Here is a 6,280-nt window from a genome sequence, read left to right as displayed (position 1 = left end):
GGAGAAGGGAAGAGGGAAAAAGAGGAAATCTCATGCACAGTTGATCAAATATTTTCAAGTTCAGAGATTCCATCTTTTATTCCTGACTCCCCCAAACAGCATTCTTCAAGCCACTCCCCCTTTGAGCCACCAGTTCCAGATTTGGTGGAACCAAATATTTTGGTTAACACATTGTGCACAATGCATGCACATTATTTATTTATATATCTGTGTCTCATAGTAGCCGGAGAGAAACTTAAGGACATTTCTCATTAATTTTTATATTTTCAGGACATAAATGCTCATTAATTGAAATAATTACTCAAATAAATTGGTACACTAACTTAATTGGATACTTAGAATGTTTCAGGCACAGTTCTTTTAGATTGTACACTTTGTTGTTTTCTTTTTTTTTTTTTTCTTCAGGAGAGAGAGTGGGGGAAGGGGCAGAAAGAGAGGGAGAGCGAGAGAATCCCAAGCAGGCTCCATGAGAGGCTTGAGCTCACGAACCATGAGATGACTTGAGCTGAAATCAAGAATTGGACACTTAACTGACTGAGCCACCCAGGCGCCCCTAGACTGTACACTTTGAAAAAGCAAAGATCCCGTGTGTCTTTTTCACTGTAATCTCTCCAATGACCAGCACAGTGCGTGGCACAGAGTAGGCACTCGATGTATAATTTTAGTTGAATCATTAAGAAATCAGGTCTATGCATAGAAGCATAACATACAGTACTCATGATGAATCTAATGAGGGAAGCAAGCACCTTCATACTATACAACTTGATTAAATAAATTACAACTTGCACAATAAAACGCGCTAAGTGTTCTAACCAAAGTGCTTCACTGTTTTTCAGTCCTTGAGAAACAGATCTACTTAGGCTTATTTGGGCGACGAATTAATTTATCCCAGCATTTAGGTGGCTCACGGGATATCCCACAGAGCCAGAGAGCCAGACCCTGAAACCCAGCCATGGCCAGCCACCACAGAGAGCCGGTCTAGCAACACTGCTCTCCCCTCTCAGCACAAGGAGCTTCACACAGGCAGTGCTGTTCCTATCGCCCCAAGAATCAAAGGCCTGTTCCAATCACTCTCGATAGACGATCAGCCTCCCCCTCTCCCCCCACTTACACATGTACTGTGAAAGGAGTAAGAGTTTCTAAAAGAAGCGTTATATGAAGGCATATCTGATGTGGGGGAGTCTGGGTCATTTAACAGCTTCCTAGCTGCAAGGGAAATTAAAGTTTTCTGGATTTTACTTCAGAGAGATGAAATTCATGTGGCTGAAAATCTGCCAAACGTAGCACATCCCATAGCACATAACACAGTCTAGGCCTCCAAAAGCATGAAAGATGGTCACTGCCAGAGGAAAGGGCAAAAGGCTATGGGAACACAGAAGTGACTAACTCTGTATGGCTCAGGGAAGTCATTAGCAAGGAGGTGACTGGTTTATGAGCTGTGCTGATGAATAAGAATTTACCAGATGGAGAAGGAAGGGCTGGCAATCCAGGAAGAGTAAACAACATGGGCCAAGTCCCAGGATTGTGAAAGGGCGTGCGTTGTTGGTGGGGAGTAGTGAGAAGCTTAGTGAGGTTGGGGAGGAGGAGGATGGGGTGGGGCAGAGTGGCAGGAGATGTCGATGGAATTAGGTGGGGCCAGATGGCTAAGCACTCGTTAAGCCATGCTTTTAAGGAATTAGCTTTCAGGCAATAGGGACTGTGGATACATTTTTTTTTTTTAATTTTTTTTTTAACATTTATTCATTTTTTTTTTCAACGTTTATTTATTTTTGGGACAGAGAGAGACAGAGCATGAACGGGGGAGGGGCAGAGAGAGAGGGAGACACAGAATCGGAAACAGGCTCCAGGCTCTGAGCCATCAGCCCAGAGCCTGACGCGGGGCTCGAACTCACGGACCGCGAGATCGTGACCTGGCTGAAGTCGGACGCTTAACCGACTGCGCCACCCAGGCGCCCCTGAGGATACATTTTTAAGTCGAGGAGTGACATAAACAAATTTGGGTTTTATAAAGTGTACCCTGAATGGAGTGGAGCAGGGTGAAACTAACTGAGGAAGACCAGGTAGGAAGTTGCTACAAGAGGTCAGGTGAGGGCGACAAGAGCCCACGCCAAAGCAGTCGGGTGGGAATCGAGAGGAGGGTACGTGTAGGAGATGGAATCACTAGGGCTTGTGACGAACAAAGAAGGAGAAGCAGTCACGGATGACTATGAAATTAGGTTTCCAGGTTAGGTAAACGGACGGAGGTGAAACCATTAACTAAAAAAGAGTAAAACGGGAGAAAGAGTAGGTCATGAAAATAAATTTGGTTTTGAACATATTGAGGCTGAAGTGCTTGGTGGCTATATGAGCAGAGATTTCTAAGAACTCATTGAAAAAGATGGTTCTGGAGGTCACAGGTCGGAGCTACGTGTCATTGAACAGGTGGGAGTTGATGCCATGAAATTGAATAAGATCACCCAGGGCAAATGTGTAGAACAAAGAGGAACAAGGTCAAAACTCTGAATAATGCTAACATTTAACTAACACTAACATTAAGACGTAGGAGGATATCTGGCACAGAGTGTATCCCTTTGGCAAGGTCATGTTGTTTCTGTCTTTAGGATTTTACTGAATAGATAGAGGTGGGGTCCTCTTATCTATCTTATAATGCCCTTCACAATCCTCTCCCTCTATCCAGCAATCGGAGGTCCATCTCTAATCTCCTCTCATCCTCCAAGAGGCCAACTCCCTCTAACCTACAGCGATTATTTTTTCTTTCTCTAGACTTCTGTTACACTTTCTATCTGAATTTAAGTTGACATTATGGTAGATTGTAAAAATGCCCGCAATTCTCCACTCTTTCCATAAAGAAGCAGGGTCTCTTTTCTCACTCCCTAAATCTGGGTTGGCTGTGCCTTATTTTGGTAAATGAAACGTTAGCACAAGTAATGCAAGGAGTACTTGAAAAGATCTTGCACACTGGGCTTACCTCCTTGCTTCTCTTGGAATCTTACTGCTATATGAACATGCCTAGATTAGCCTGCTAGATGATAAGAGATGCGTGGCCAAGTCACCCCCATCACTCCCTTCTAACAGAGAGCCACCTGTCACAAATGTGAGTGAGACCATTTAAATGTGAGCCAGTCCCATTTAAATCACCAACTGGTCATTGACACATGGAAGAGACTATTAGAGATTAGTGGAAGCTGTCCCAGATCAGAACTGCCCAGCAGAATCATGAGCTAACCAAATGGTTGTTTTAAGCCACTAGGTGTTGTTGTTGTTTGTCTAAAAATATTTGTTGCAGAAAAAAAAAATAGTGACCTGGCATAAGGTCAGTAAAGAGCCAACTCAGTTGCAAACACCATTTGTATTTTAATGTCAGAGATATAAAATGAATGGAAGCTGTGGAAAATCCTGAGCTCTCACATAAAGATTCAATTATATTCAAACTACTTAGTAAGAAAATGCATCTCAGCCCAAAGCAGTCACAAAGTGTTTACTTGAATTGGACCGATTAAAATCTACTTAAAAATCATTTAAAGAGGTGGAACTGGGAATCCTCAAACTGGCCTTAATATCACCATTTTTACAGTACACTTGTACTATATTAGAAAGATAGTGTTCAATTAAGTCACTAAATTTTGAGGTAGTTTGTTATGCAGCAATAGGTAATAGAAAACTAATCAGATACTAGCAGATTAAAATCTGTTCCCTTCAACTACTATTTAGGTGAGCTCATATTCTTGACGTCTCCAACGTACAAATTAGCTGTACTTTGTAAGTCAGTTATTTGAAATTTGGAATACATTGCCTCATGGAAACAGATTTATTTAGAGGTCCACTTCATACACTAGCCCACAGGAGTCAATTTAACATATGATGGAGCCCAAATACCTTATTTTAATGCAAAGCCATAGAACATAATTCTCTTATTAGTAGTGTTGACTTGGGGCGCCTGGGTGGCTTAATTGGTTAAGCATCTGATTCTTGATTTTGACTCAGGTCATGATCTCATGGTGGTGAGATCAAGTTCACACTAGGTAAGTGTCCATAAATAGTTGAATGGATAAAGAATATGTGGTATGTATACACAGTGGAATATCACTTAGCCATAAAAAGGAATGAGATCTTGCCGTTCATGACAACCTGGCTGGACCTAGAAGGTATTATGCTGAGTGAAATAATTCAGAGAAACAACTACAAGACGATTTCACTTATATGTGGAATTTAAAAAACAGAACAAATGAGCAAGTAAACAAAAAACCAAAACAGAAACAAATTCATAAATACAGAGAACAAACTGATGGTTGCCAGAGGGGAAGGGGTGAGGAGGATAGACAAAGTAAGTAAAGGGATTAACAGGCACAAACTTCCAGTCATAAAATAAATAAGTTATGGGAATGAAAGGAAAGCATAGGGAATACAGTAATATTGTAATAATTGTGCATAGTGAGATAGTAACTACACTTACCGTGATGAGCATTTTGTAATATAATTGTCATCTCACTATGTTGTACACCTGAAACACAAATAATATTTTATGTCAACTATACTTCAGTAAAACAAAAAAAAAACTTAGCACTCAACAAAATACAGTTTACAATGTTCTACATCCAGTAAAAATTACTAGACAGATAAAGAGGTAGGTAAATAAGGCTCATAAGCAGGGGAAAATTCAGTCAGTAGAAACTCATCCAGAAATGACAAAGACGATGGAAATAATATACAAAGCTTAAAACCATTATTGTAAATATTCCCAAGCATTTAAAGGAAAACATGAACATAACGAAAGAAAGGAAAAATAGAGAAAAGAATCAAATGAAATGTCTAAAGGTGAAAAAAAAATGTCATATCTAAAATGAAAAAACAGGGGCGCCTGGATGGCTCAGTTGGTTGAGTGTCCAACTTCGGCTCAGGTCATGATCTCAGTTGGTGAGTTCGAGCCCAGCATTGGGCTCTGTGCTAACAGCTCAGAGCCTGGAGCCTGCTTCAGATTCTGTGTCTCCCTCTCTCTCTGCCCTTCCCCTGATTGCACTCTGTTTCTGTCTCTCTCTCTCTCAAAAATAAATAAACATTAAAATAAAACTTAAGTGCAGAAAAAAAATGATTCACCTAGGATTTTTTATCCAGTGAAAATATTCTTTGAAAATGAAGACAAAAATTAAGATACACTTAGAGAAACAAAATCTGAGAGAATGTATCACCAGTAGACCTGCACTAGAAAAAAATAAAAATATTAAAAATAATAAATAAATAAAATATTAAAGGAACTTCTTCAGCTGAAGGAAAATGATTATCAGACAGAACGTAGATCTGTGATTATCAGAGAGAACATAGATCTATATGAAAGAATGAAAGCATATTAGAAATGATAACTATATGGGTAACTACAAAAGACATTTTTTTCTCATTTAAAAATTTGTATAAGAGAGCTGACTAGAGTAAAAATAATAGCAATGTACTGAGAAGTTTATGACATACTTAAAAGTAAAGTTAGGACAAAAATAGCACAAAGGAGCAGAGGTGGGAAATGGAGGCGTGGGGGGAGGAGGAAGGGAGGAAGAGAGAGAGAGAAAAGTACAATGAACCCCCCATATACCTTTCACTCTGGCTCATCAGTTGTTCAAAATTTGCCACTTTTATTTTTTCTCTCTCTCTCATGTGTTAATTCAGCAAATTTTCGTTGAATTATTTGAAGATAGTATGCTGACATGAAGATACTTCACCCATAAATACTTCAACGTGTGTCTCCTAAGTACACGGATAATCTTCTACATAACCATGATACAATTAGCACACTCAGAAAATATAACATCATTATAATACTGTCCTCTAATATAAGTTCATATCACATATTCCCAACTGTCCATAGACCACATGTTTTGAATCCAAAATCGAGAATCCCTCCCAGAAGGAAGTTCCCCAGCATTAGGATTATATCTTTCATGTTCCTGTCACCTCTCTGGCACCACAAAAAGAAAACTTGGTTTACTCTCATCTCTACCGAATTTCAGCTATTCTTTTGTGTGAATGTTTCCAAGTCAGGTGTCCATTTGCATTTATTTCTGTGACTTAATATTTATTTGGGTATTTCTTGGGTTACAGACCACTTCTCCCATGAGAATGTTTCACGGGGTAGAGATTGTTTCCCTCTAACCTCAAATGTATTCCCAGAATTTAGCAAGTGTTTGTCACGTAACAGGTGTTCAATAAATATTTTGGGAATGAATGAATGAATGAAGTGTTTAAGTTGCGGAAATACCTCTATTTCTTTTATGTTTCTCTGCATGCCATAGAA

The sequence above is a fragment of the Felis catus genome, chromosome B2 (assembly GCF_018350175.1).
Source record: "Felis catus isolate Fca126 chromosome B2, F.catus_Fca126_mat1.0, whole genome shotgun sequence".
Classification (NCBI taxonomy): Eukaryota; Metazoa; Chordata; class Mammalia; order Carnivora; family Felidae; genus Felis; species Felis catus.
This window is presented reverse-complemented; position numbering follows the sequence as displayed.